This window comes from Mesoplodon mirus (assembly GCF_964341445.2).
Source record: "Mesoplodon mirus genome assembly, chromosome: 2".
NCBI classification, from domain to species: domain Eukaryota; kingdom Metazoa; phylum Chordata; class Mammalia; order Artiodactyla; family Ziphiidae; genus Mesoplodon; species Mesoplodon mirus.
Window position 1 is genome coordinate 31,659,353 of NC_138977.1, and position 14,013 is coordinate 31,673,365.

General features: G+C 46.8%; 1 pseudogene across 1 annotated transcript; it reads right to left on the reverse strand.

Annotated features, from left to right (window-relative positions):
* Positions 1-2,098: 2,098 nt before the first annotated feature.
* LOC309794455 (mitochondrial carrier homolog 1-like) lies at positions 2,099-13,969 on the reverse strand (annotated as a pseudogene). Its single transcript, XR_014296227.1, has 3 exons — positions 10,339-13,969; positions 7,423-7,816; positions 2,099-4,991 (listed from the first exon to the last, which is right to left on the reverse strand). The product of XR_014296227.1 is annotated as a mitochondrial carrier homolog 1-like (transcript).
* Positions 13,970-14,013: the final 44 nt, after the last annotated feature.

The following is a 14,013-nucleotide window of genomic DNA, read 5'->3' on the forward strand; positions in this document are numbered from 1 at the left end:
ACCTAGAGGGGTGGGATAGGGAGGGTGGGAGGGAGGCGATATGGGGATATATGTATACGTATAGCTGATTCACTTTGTTATACAGCAGAAACTAACAGAACAATGTAGAGCAATTATGCTTCAATAAAGATATTAAAAATAAATAAAAATAAAATACAAATGCTACTACAACATTAAAAAAAAAAGGAGCCATTTCTATTTCCATTTCTGAAAACTAAGTTCGTGTTCCTCAGCCACTTTTCTAAGGATGTTGTTCTTCTCATTTACTTTGTAGAAGCTCTTTGTGAACTACAGAAATGAGTACTGGCCTGTGATAATAGTTGGAATTGCCAACTACAGACTGGCACTTGCCATCTACCTCTACGAGGATTAAATCACGAGGCGCGGCAGCCGCTGACCTTCAACACCCCCTGAAAGGAGTTCAGGCTGGAGATCAGGAATGAGGCCCTCTGTGCTCTGGGAGAAACTGGCGGAACAGGTCTTCAGATAGATATTTTCAGGAGACGATTTTATGAACCCAGTTTCTTGCATCTCCTCATATCTAGAAAAGCACTAAAATCCTTCATGGTGACATCAGCTCCTCGAGACTGCAGCAAACTTCTGCCAAAACGTGTGCTTGATTGCACGTCCCCCATTCACCAGAGTCACGTACATACTGACCTCCCCCGCCTCCCTGGCCTCTTTGGAGCAGTTTCTCAGAGCTCTCTGAAATGCTGTCTCTCAGGCTCTAGTCCTCCTTTTGCCCCAAATAAAACTTAACTCACAACTCTCACATTGTGCATTTTTTTTCAGTCTACAGAATAAAATGTTCCCAGCTTGTCATTTGTCTTTGACTTTATTTATGATGGGCTTTTCTATGCAGAATTTTTTAAAATTGGAAGTCTATTTCATTACTATTTTCTTTTATGGGTTCTGAGTATTGTGTCATACTATAAAAGCCTTCTCCCATCTGAGATAACTTTTTTTCTTTTCCATTTAAATCTTTTATGCATCTGGAATTCATTTTGGTACAAGATGTGCATTACATGTCCGGCTTTATTGCTTTTTCAGATGGTCCCCCATTTGCCCCGCACCGTTTGTTGAATGCTCCGTGTTTTCTCCATTGACATGAAACACCTCCCAGGAGATTCTTGGTCAGACTTCATGGCTTCTGAGCTGAGCTTGTGGTGACAGTGGTTCCTCTTTGTGAAACCTCTCCAGGTGGGCAGAGACCTCAAACACGCCACTGAGAGCTGCAAACAAGTCAAACCTGCACCAGTACCGGCGTATGTGAGGTCTCCAAATTGCAGCCTGGAATGATGTGAGTGCATGATTCCCATCTGGTTGGTTTCTCCACTCCACATACCGTCTCTCCAATAAAGTCAGGAGGCGACAGGGAATAGTCACATGGTTTTGGTTGTTTGTTTTGCAGACTTTACTCCGTCAACATGTGAGGAAGACCCGAACTTAATATTTGCAAAGCACTTTGAACTATGGAGAAGAAAGGTGCTATGTACCCCTCGTGTTATCTTTTAGATTTCGAGCATGTTACTGTGACATCAGCATCCTAGGCTTAATGAAGTTTTATTTCAGCTAATATAAGTTCATCCCTCTGTGTTCAGCTAGCTGTGAAACCAAGCCACTGGGTGTGGATTATGAGGGCTGAAGTTTTGGGGGGTGGGGTGAAATTTTTCGGAATTCGTGATAGCATATGAGACCACTGAAGCTGGTTTACCTGCCTTCTATCTACAAGGATGCTTTTTAAACTAGGACACACATCTATTGTTCAGTGATAATTATAGTAATAATGCTGACACTAAGATACTGCAAAATCCTGCTGCACCTTTTGAATTAAGTTCTGAGTCATCAAAAATAATTATAAGAAATATAATTTAAGTTTCAAGATAATTTGGCTGTGTTCCTTAATGGTTAGGAGTTTTGTTTAAGACACAGACAAGGGTGAGTTTAATCTTGATTCTTCCACCTTTTATCTGAGTAACTTTGAGCAAGTATCCCAACTTCTATAAGCTTTAATTTCTCATATATAAAATGGTGATAATAATAGTACTTAATGTTATAGGGATTAATAAGAAAATCCATTTAAAGCAAAATAAGGCACTTCTGTCTGATTGGCAAAGATCAAAAAGATCAATAACACCTCTGGTGGTGACAGTCTGGTGGAGACAGATATACTGCTCAAGGGGGTGTACATCGACACAGCCACCACATAAAACAGTTTACAATATCTATCAATATCTATCAAATGCACACACATACCTCTGACCAGCACTTCTTCTATCTGGAATTTATTGAACAGGTGTACTTGTAAATGAGCAAATTGATAACTGTAGCAGATATTTATTGCAGTGCTGTTATAGTAAGAATAGAGTGGAAAAAACCTAAATGTCCATCTATAAGGGTTTGTTCTGATGGACTCATGCAATCAAATACCATGCTGTAATAAAGAACAAGGAAATATTTATGCCATCGAATGAGATATTACCAGGATATACTGCTAATCAGAAGAAGCAAGGTGTAGAACAACGTGTAAAAACAGGGGATGGAAATATATATATTTGTTTGTATAATCACAGAAAAGCTCGAGAAAAACACTTAAGAAAATGGTAGCATTGATTTCCCCTAAAGCTGGAATTTCCTGGTGGAAATTTTTGAAGTATTTCTTCAGTGGCCAGAAAGCTTTTCACTCTATACCTTTTTCATTTTTTGATTATATTCTTTGAACATGTAAATTATTTCTTAAAAAGCAAATTGATATAAAGTATATAGAACACTGGTGACACATCAGCATGCAATACATATTAGTGCTTATTTAAAATTTCAGTTTAATGGTAATTGCTTATCTTCCACTAAAAGATATGTAGAGAATTTTAAAAATCAGCTGTTTAAAAATTAAATACTATAAATTTTATAATATACAAATAATTTTAAACAATAATATTTGCCTTACTATAAATTATAAAGGCATTTCTTTTAGCCCATGCAGTCCCACAGTCTGGGTCTGTTACCATTTACATTTCTCATAAACGGTGTTAAAATACCTGGGAATTTTATTTTATTTTACTTTCTTCGAAATCACCACCAATGCATTTATTTGAGGGAAAAGGGGTCAAATCTTATTACGAACTTCCAACTGGATGGGACTAGAGACACTGATCTACCTAACATCTGGGTGTTCACAGCTGCACAAGTAACCGTATCCTGCACATGAGGCGTCACCATGAAACCGATGAGCATTTGACAAGGGGGACACATTCTGAGCAGTCACACGGTTTCCATTCAGAAGGTGCTGCCTTATCAGAAAAGCAGTGTTGAGAAAAACGAAGACAGCCTCCTAGCAAAGGCCTAGACATGACGGTGGCTCCTGAAAGGGGATAACACCCTATTTACAAAGCAGGAGCACGATGCTCCCAGCTGAGCTGCAGAATGAGAGCTGGGGCTGACCCAAGGGCTGTGAATGGCGGCTGGGATCTGACCTCACGAGCCTTTGCTCATCCAACCTCAGGCTCCACGAGCCATTCTCTGGCCCCCTGCACGAGGCAGACTCGGGAAATCTGCAAAGCCAGGGGATTCTGCCCCACCTTCCCCAGGCCTAACAGCGACCAATGCACTGGATGCAGTCTCACTGCCACCCAGCCCCTGCTTCTGGACAGACACATGGCACCTACGGAAACTGAAGCCCAGCTGGCCTGGAGCACATCTAGGTCTTGCTGGGCTGGTCATCTTACACATGTCCCACAGTGGTCAGGCCTCACCCACAGTGTCCAGGCCGAGACAGCGTGCTTTTCTAGGTGATTCAGGTTACTCCAGGGCAAGGTATGACCCTGATGACACCCGGCAGAGAAGCAGGCTGGAGCTTCGGAAGAACTGGCCCTGCACACTCGGGTCCTTCCAGCAGCGGATCCGGATTCGAACACTGAGTGAGGCGGCGGCCCAGCCTGCAGGTGTTCACAGCCATGAGACTGCCCACCAGCAGGAAGGAGCAGGTCAGCATGCTCACTGCCATCCCCATCACATATCTGGGGTGGCTCTGGATGGCCAGGGCCTGGATGAACCGGGAACTTGGATTCTGGTCGTTCCCCAGCCCCCCTGGGGTGTCACCCACACTGTCACCCACCAGTTAGGCACTGAGGAAGCGGGCCAGCAGGTTACAGCCCCGCAAGGAAACCACACCTCCCAGGAGGTGAGGGATGAAGCCGACAAAGAATCCCAGCAGCCCCTCTTCTGTGAAAATCTTCCCAAAGGAGCTCAACTTTCCGCTGTACTTGGCCTTCCTCCCACGAACTGGACCACGCAGTGCGCTGAGATGACACGCAGTGGGTGGGCCAGCATGTGGGACACGCCCTGCATCATCATCATCAGGTAGGAGGTCTCCACCACCGTCGTCAGAGACGTCTTCATGCCACGCTTGACGGAAACCTGCTCCATCTCCTCCGGAGAGAGAGCCTTCTTCACGCCGCCTGAGTCACGGTGCAGAGGGCGGTGGACGCCAGCCAGGGGCTCAGGCCTCGGCACAGCCCTAGCTTCCCACCCACCGCGCAGTGTCCTCGGCTTGGGTGGAGACGCTCGGCGGGGAAAGGACCTTCCTCTCCGGCACGCCGGTCCCAGCGGTGGGGGGCGGGCATCGGTTCGCGATCCCCCAGGATGAGCAGCTTCGCTAGAGCAATGGCTAGCTGAGCACTGTCACTCCCGTGTGCCGGCCCACGGAAAAAGCCTTGGCGGCCGGCGCCGTCTCCGAGGCCCAGGCCCACCCCTGCGCCGTCCGCGCTGCCCGCCCACGGCTGTGCCGCGCGGCGCCGGTGTGCGCGGTGCCTGGGGCTACGGCTCCCAGAGCCCGGGCCCGCCTGCTGCCGCTCCACCTGGCTCGGCTCCGGGTCCGGCTCCACCTTTCCCCGACACTGCTGTCCGGTAAGTTAAAAAATCTACTAAGTGTCCGTGGACAGAGGAATGGATAAAAAGGCTGTGGCACATATACACGATGGAATACGACTCGGCTGTTAAAAAGAACGAAATAAGGCCATTTGCAGCACCATGGATGCACCTAGAGACTGTCATACTGAGCGAAGTACGTCAGAGAAAGACAAATATCATATGGTATCGCTTATAAGTGGAATCTAGGGCTTTCCTGGTGGCGCAGGGGTTGAGAGTCCACCTGCCGATGCAGGGGACACAGGTTCGTGGTCTGGTCCGGGAAGATCCCACATGCCGCGGAGCGGCTGGGCCCGTGAGCCACGGCCGCTGAGCCTGCGCGTCCGGAGCCTGTGCTCCGCAACGGGAGAGGCCACAACAGTGAGAGGCCCGCGTACCGCAAAAAAAAAAAAAAGAAAAGACAGTTTTTCTCAGTAGATGTTATACTACTAAATGGAAATACTTAAGTAAGTATTATCACTTTATTATATCTGAGTATTTTCCTAGATATAAAAGTAAACTCAAATGAATAGAGTCCTCCTCCAGCATGTCTCAAGAATCTTGAGTACAGAGAAATTCTGTTTTCCTATATCCCATTCCAATTCAACTGTGTATTAAATAATTATTATCTAAATTCTCCATTTGAAGCTTAAAAGATTTGTGATTTATTTAAATTTAATTAATTAATTTATTTTTGGCTGCATCGGTTCTTCGTTGATGCGCATTGGACTTTCTCTAGTTGCGGCGAGCGGGGGCTACTCTCCGTTGCAGTGCGCGGGCTTCTCATTGCGGTGGCTTCTAGAGCACGAGCTCTAGGCTCGTGGGCTTCAGTAGTTGTGGCACGTGGGCTCAGTAATTGTGGCTCGTGGGCACTAGAGCACAGGCTCTGTAGTTGTGGCGCACGGGCTTAGTCGCTTCGTGTATGTGGGATCTTCCCAGACCAGGGCTCAAACCCGTGTCCCCTGCATTCGCAGGTGGAGTCTTAACCACTGCACCACTAGGGAGGTCCAAGATTTGTTATTTTTTAATGACCTGAACACACAGCCTCCTTCCAACAGCATGGTCCAGTGGTCACTTTTAAGGGAATACTCAAGAAGCAGCTGAACCGGCTGGCTAATTTTTTCTCAAAAGCAACAATGATAAAACTATCATCACTAATGATAAAAACAAAACTGTTTTATTGGCAGATGTTCCCAAACATTGAGATAGAGAAAGAGCAATGCTCTTGGTGACCTAGCCAGCATGTTTCATGGCCTGACAGCTCTGACAACATAGCCTTGGGACATGTTCCTTAGCCTCTTCTACCTGGTTTTCTCCTCTGTGAAAAGGGATTCAAATACCAGCCTCACAGCTTTTACAGTCAAGGTTGACTTTTTTTTTTGGATGATGCTTTGTAGTACAGATTTCTGGGGCAACCAGCAGAGTTCCAGGACTTAAATAGATCCATTGTTGAGATTTGAGGAAAGTCATAACCCTCTCTGAAAGCTTTCTTCTTAGCAAGGTGAGATATTCCTTTCTGTGGGCAAAAATACAAGCTCACTTCTCTGCTTCACACTGGTCTGCTATCCAGGGCACTCGAATGACTTTCCTATCAACAGCATAGAAATCCTGCATTTCACATTGTCACTTGTCATCTCAATGATGGAGCCACAATTCAGAGCCTGTTAAAAGCCTAGCTGATACCACATACCCGTCAGCAGGGATTGCAAAAAGAACATGATAAGCACGAAGCCCTGGTTTCACTAAACATAGCCATCCTTCGAATTTGAATTCTAGAAATCTATACCCCTCAATAGACAGTACTATTCTGGCCACCTGTAAAAATAACTTAACAAAATGTTCCTTTGTATACTTTTTTTTTGCAGTATGCGGGCCTCTCACTGTTGTGGCCTCTCCTGTTGCGGAGCACAGGCTCCGGACGCGCAGGCTCAGCGGCCATGGCTCAAGGGCCCAGCCGCTCCGTGGCATGTGGGATCTTCCCGGACCGGGGCACGAACCCATGTCCCCTGCATTGGCAGGCAGACTCTCAACCACTGCACCACCAGGGGAGCTCCTGTATACTTGTTTTTGAGGGTCAATACAAGAAAAAGCCTTGGGGAGTAGTAGAGTCTGTGTTTTGGTATTATCAGGAACGCCATCCGTCATGTTATTTAATGCTCCTCTTACAAATTAGGGGGAAATCTAGAGATGGCAGACCCATCAATGACAATTCCATCTAAGTGTGAAAGCTCCTGAACAGGAGGGAGGTGGATTTGAGAATGTTATAGAGGGAAACCGACAGATTGTGACAATGAACATTTCTGAGGACTGGCTGCCTGCCAGACGCTTTCTGCTTCTGCAGAGTGAGAGCTTAAATATTTCTAGCCTATGATACTTTTAAAAAAATAGAGAAGGTACGACACGAGAACGTAATTTGAGTGTGGGGACTTGCAGATGAGAGTTCAGTTCGGGACACAACAACTTTGGTGGGATGTGGTATAGGAAAGAGGACTCAAAACCTTCCATGTGACAACTCACCTTTTTGAACTTCAGATTGTCACCACCAGCCATCAGTGTTGATCTAGAACGGTTGACATGGACGCTAGGATGCAGACGATGCTTACAAGGCATGTGAAAGCATCAGGCACACAGTAGATATTCAGCAATGTTAGTTCTTTTAATTCCCACAAATCATTCTGCCAAAGGAACTGGATCATGCTGTGGGAAAAAAAACTCTTTTTCCCGGGCTTCCCTGGTGGCGCAGTGGTTGAGAGTCCGCCTGCCGATGCAGGGGACGTGGGTTCGTGCCCCGGTCCGGGAGGATCCCACATGCCGCTGAGCGGCTGGGCCCGTGAGCCATGGCCGCTGAGCCTGCGCATCCGGAGCCTGTGCTCCGCAGCGGGAGAGGCCACAGCAGTGAGAGGCCCACGTACTGCAAAAAAAAAAAAAAAAAAACAAGCTCTTTTTCCAAAGACGTTTAAATGTTTACAGGAATTCTATACTGTACTTATCATTTTCAGTAAGTTTAAGGACATTAAAACTAATGTTAAGATTATTGGGAATAAATGTTACTACTATGAATTTAAGATATTAATAATCCCAAATTATTCCATTAGAGATGTACTACCATTGATTATTAATGCCAGAGCAAGGTCATCAAAGACTTCCGTGGTCACTATATTCAGTGGATGTTTTCAGTCCTCTTTTTACTTGACCTCCCACGTTTACCTGCCAACCTGTTTTTCACTTTCTCCTTGAAACATTTTCTTTCCATGATACCACATTGGTTTTTTTTTTTTTTTTTGGCTGCACTGCACAGCTTGTGGGATCTTAGTTCCCCAACCAGGGACTGAACCCAGGCTCTTGGCAGTGAGAGTGTGGAGTGCTAACCACTGGACCGCCAGGGAGCTCCCAGGTACCACATTCTTTCCTTGGTGTGTTTCCGACTTTTCTTCTCTGCCTCCATTTCAGACATATCCTTCTCTCCTGGGCCTTTAAATGTTGTGGTTCCTCAAGGCTCTGCCCTGGGACCTCTTCTCTACCCACCCTCTGCTCTGTTCCCCCCGAAATCACACCTATCCCCATGAAATTGTCACCTGTATACTAATGATCCCTAAATTTCCATCTTGATCTTAGACCTCCCCCATGATATATCCAATTAACTATTCAACATCTCCACTCGAATGTCTCAAGGGTACCTCAAACTCAACGTATCCAAGACCAGACTTAGGATATTCCGCTCAAATATTATCTTCCAGTTTCCCACCATAAATCGCAAATAGCCTCCCCATCTCCAGGTGTGGTCTGTCCTTCATCCGTTCTCTGTCACATCCCATATCCAATCCATTGCTTGGAACTGTTGATTTCACACCTCCCTCCCCATTTGGCTTTCTCATCTATCAATTTTTATCCATCTTTACTATCAGCATCGTTGCACAAGCTAGAGTCACCTCTCACCACTACTAAGTGGTGCACAGTCCTCCTTCCATCTGTTATGGCTCCTTTGATTTTGTTCTCCATGCTAGAACTGGAGTAATCTTTAAAAATGCAAATCTTTTGGGCTTCCCTGGTGGCGCAGTGGTTGGGAGTCTGCCTGCCAGTGCAGGGGACGCGGGTTCGTGCCCCGGTCCGGGAGGATCCTATATGCCACGGAGCGGCTGGGCCCGTGAGCCATGGCCGCTGAGCCTGCGCGTCCGGAGCTTGTGCTCCGCATCGGGAGAGGCCACAGCGGTGAGAGGCCCGCGTACCGCCAAAAAAAAAAAAGCAAATCTTTTAATGTTAACCCTGCTAAAAATCCTACATTGCCTCTTTAGAGATAATCCTAAATCCTCCAACGTATCACAAAAGTCTCTGTCAATCAAAAGGTCCTAACAGACCTTCTCTATACAGATGCTTCTACTTAGGGTAACCCTTCAGTCAGTCACCAGGATTTGTTACTTGCATGTCTATTAGTTTCTTTTGCCTTCAATCTCTGCCCCGTCATGGAGACACCAGAAGACTGGCACCAACTCTCTAATCTCTGTGTGAAGTGATTAGGAGGAAATTTTATCATTGTTTTCTTTTTCTATGGAAAAGTGTTTTATTTGCCTCGGTTCACATTCTATAGATAGAGAATGACTTACAAAAGGCATAGAAGCCTAAACTGTTTTAAGATGCCAGGTCAAAGCCAACTTATAGAAGGATAAACCAATTATCCAGTGCTGATGTCACAAGGAGCTCGGGGCCCTTTAAATATCTTGGAGTTTCTTACACAGTGTTTAAATCTTATAGGTTTAAATATAGAGTGTCAGGTTCCATCTTTCTAGTACATAGTGAATTGGCTTAGGAGGCCACATTAGGCAACTTTCGTGACCTTGCTAGCATTTATTTGCCTGGTAATAAAATAGGAAGTTAAGATCACCTATGACACAGAGTTATGTTGAGGATTAAATAACATTAATTATGTAAAGCACTCAGCACAGAGGCTGGCACACAGCAATGAGCAGTAGGTGTTGGTTAGTATTATTTCTGTTTGTGGTAATTTTTTTTTTTTTTTTTGCGGTATGTGGGCCTCTCACTGTTGTGGCCTCTCCCGTTGCGGAGCACAGGCTCCGGACGCACAGGCCCAGCGGCCATGGCTCACGGGCCCAGCCGCTCCGCGGCATGTGGGATCCTCCCAGACCGGGGCACGAACCCGTTTCCCCTGCATCGGCAGGCGGACTCTCAACCACTGCGCCACCAGGGAGGCCCTCTGTTTGTGGTAATTATAAAATCCATTTTGAGGAAGTCCTTGTAGATGAATGTGAACATTTTTCTTCAGAGAGAAGAAAAACAAAGGATTTCAAGTGTTTTTTGGGGTTCACATTAGTGTATCATTGGTTTTGGTCTATCAGAGAAATACACATTTTGCAATGGAAAACAGTTAGAATGAATCTTATTACTCCTCAGGAAACGAGTAGACATAAACCCTCTTACCTGGTGTCACTGTGCACCGGTCATCAATACTCTTTTTTGTCGCATCCCCTCCAGCTCCTGCAGGATGGATCTTGTCACATGGGGGTCCTCAGGCCCAGAGCGCATGGCACCATTTCTGTCTGTGGGATGATTTCTGCTCATGGCAGAGACTCTGCTGTCCCCTGGTGGCATCTGCTGTCTTCCGTTGGTTCAACGTTCCCACTCAGAAGACCTACAATTATCCTTAAGAGAGTCACACATCTAGCAGGCAGAGCCTGCGCGCTGCCTTTCCACTCTAATGTTTAACGATTGACCTTGCACTGGAAGCAGCCGTTTCTCTGAGCGGCTCAGAGCAGGTCCTTCTCCGACACCTTGCCACCTCATCCACACCAGCGCTCCTTCTAGGAGCAGATTCATGTTGTCTCCTTAGAGAGTTGCATGTGGACCTTTGCCCCGAGTTCCGATTTTGCTGTCAGAGGCTGACTCTTAACATCTAAGATCCTGAAGCTTTTTCCCCAGTCCCTGGTGTACTTCCTGATTTCTTACCTTTTTTGTTTGTTTGTTTTATTTTTTTTTTGCGGTACGCGGGCCTCTCACCGCCGTGGCCTCTCTCGCTGCGGAGCACAGGCTCAGCGGCCATGGCTCATGGGCCTGATTTCTTACCTTTGACAATGGGGTTGGGTGTTACTTCAAACTGGTCTGGGTCCTTATCACAGCCTATTCCCATGTGAAGGTACAAACACAAGTTTATTTTTCTATAACTCACCTTAAGTTCAGTTTTGAATTGCCTCTTCCAAAGGGTTGGTGATACCATCATCTCTGCCAATTGCTGGTATCTCCCACCACCCCCGCGGTTGGATCTAAATTTGAGAATGTCTAGTTTGGTGACGAGTGTTTAGGTTGGGAGCCTCTGGTTTCCAATGCCATCTGTCTATGGGCATCCAGTGAGAAACGCAGCATCTTAACGCAGTCTTCAGTTTCCCCAGCCTCTGTTGGGCTCAGAGTTCCCTTCTGCAAGCTTCCTTCAAGTGTGGACGTGTCTTTCCTCTTCCACGGCACACCTGGATATACAGGGATACCGTTTTGCTCGCATTCCAAGTTAGGGCACAGGAGGTCTTTGAGAGTCCATCTAGTTGCCACCTACCTACTCCCACCATGAGTCCCATGAGTCCATATCCTCTCTCTGGGCCCACTGCCTTGCTGGGCTGTGTTCGGGTCTCTGGGCACACCTTCCTCCTGCTATCGGATCTCACAAGCCCAACTATGGAGGTCTGCAGTGTCCCAGGGATGGGACTGGGGAGCTTGGTTCAGACTCTCTATCTCGGGGACAGTGGAGACCGGCCCCCACTGCTCCCCTCCTTCTCTCCCCTCTGTACCACTCACAGCCTCCTTGGTCCCCGGCACAGGAGCTGGGTTTGTTTTAGTTTTTTCTGCGAGTGGAAAGCCAGGCTCTTACAAAACATGTTTTATCCAAATCTCTTGCTCTGCCAGGTGTCTTTTTTGTTCCTGTAAAGCCAAGCCTTTTGCAACACCAAAGCCAGGAAGGACGCTTTCTTTGCTGTCACATCTTCCCTTAGAGCAATAAGCACAGAATGCCTAGCTGCTCGTTTGGGGTGGAGTGATGCACAAAAACATCGAGAGAAGAGGATAGTGGTTGGAGGAGGCAACCTGTTAATATTATCCTGCCACACTTAACAAGGAACAGACAGAAACAGTAATAGGCTCTTCGGAATAATATTCTTCCCTCTCTTGGGATGAAATTGTGTCCTTAGCCTTCAGAGATAGTGCATAGTCTTGGCTCTGTTCTAGCTACACATGGGCAAGACTTCAGAACTCAGAAGCCCTGTCTTAACTAAGCAGACTGACACGTTGTCTTCTAGGAGGATTTATCTTCTCACTAGAGATCAGTTCTGGAGAGGTTTTCAAAGGTACGATTCTGTTATTCGGGTTGGTTCAAGGAATATGACAGTTTATATAAAGCTTTTACTTTACTATGAAAACTCTAGACACAGTGAGAGTAACATTTGGATTAGTCTCTTACACCCAGAAACCTGTATAACAGGAAGAATCACGTTCTATTTTCTAAGAATGCAGAGGCAGCCTCAAAGCACCTTTGCAGTTTTAGCTTAATTTTAAAATATGCTGATATTAGTAATTATTATAATAAAGTATTGGCTATTTATGGTTAATAATTGCTTACACTTATTGAGTACTGTCAGATACTAAAACACCTAATTCACTTAATCCTCATAAAAGCCTTAAAATATACATATTATTACCCAGATTTAGATGAGGAAACTGAGGCAGAGAGGCTACGTAATTTGTCCAAAGTCACAGGATAGTATCTTTTAGAGACTGAATTTGAACCCCCCCAAAGTCTGACAGCCAAATAGAAGTGCTTAGTTATGCTGCCTAGTTAATCAGGATATTCATCTTGGTAAGAATGGTTATGAGGTTATGGCGTAAAAGTGACAATTTTTGGAATAATAAGCTAAAAGCTGCTTTTAAGCTAGTAAATCAGAATAAAAATTTTAATTTTTATGTATCCTTTGATATTTGGAGGCAAAGTCAAAGTTACCAGTTTGCAGCCTGGAAATGAGACTGGGTTAGGGTACAGTTTACTTCGACTCTGTTATTTATCAAGGGGCCCAGAGGTTATGTGCTGAGCCCTTCTGGATCTTCAGGGAAACAGAACGGATAAACACCATGAAACCGAAGGACATCAACTCATTGGAAATTAACATTTTACAGTAACTGTTCTTCGTTTTTTGGCTGCGCTGGGTCTTTTGCCCGGCGGCACGCGGGAGCTTAGCTCCCAGACCAGGGATGGCACCCGCCTTCCCTGCACTGGAAGGCGGATTCTTGACCACTGGACCCCCAGGGAGGCCCCTACAGTAATTTTAAGGCGCTGGAATTTGAAACGGTCAGCGCGAGAAGTTGATGGAGCGGCCCTTCTGGAGTTGTCCATAAAGGCACATGGAAACGAACGCTCTTGCTAACATTTTCTCATAAATATTCTCAAGGCCAGACACCGGGAGAAGCGTCGGGGACAGAAAGAGGAAAAAAAAAAGACAATTCTTGCCCGGGGTTCCATTCTAACGGGAGGAGACAGATGAAGCAGCAAGTTAATAAGCAAAGAGAACGCTGCGAAGTGCTAAGGACCACACCACCCTTCTCCAGAATTAGGCTGCACGAAGAGGCGAGGGCGTGCTGCCCCGCGGCGGGGCCAGAGGCCTGCACACACACCTCTACGGGGACCCGGGCGACAGCAAGGCCGCGGCGCCGGGAACCCTCCGCCCGGCCCCCGCCTCACTCCCACGGCCGGGTGAGGATCGAAGCACAACACGGCCTCCCCGGCCTGGCCCGGGGAGTAGGGACGCGCCGCCGCCAGGCTGCCCCAGACCCCCGGACTTTGGCATTTCCTGCCCCGTTTCCCAGACAAACGGAGCTTCACAGCAGCGGCCCCTCGCCAGTGAGCGGGGCCCGGAGGCTGGAAGGGGCGTGGCCGTCCGACACGCTCTCCTCCACGCCACGACGGCAGGAAGAGCCATAAAGCTCGAGCGACAAGGACAGAAACAACTGCGGCTGCGGCTTCAGTGAGCGAGAAAAGAGGGAGGAGCGGGGGCAGAGAAACCACGGCCAGGAGGGGAGGCAGACGCCGCCGGAGGTCCGCAAGCGACGCCGGAAGTCGGGCGG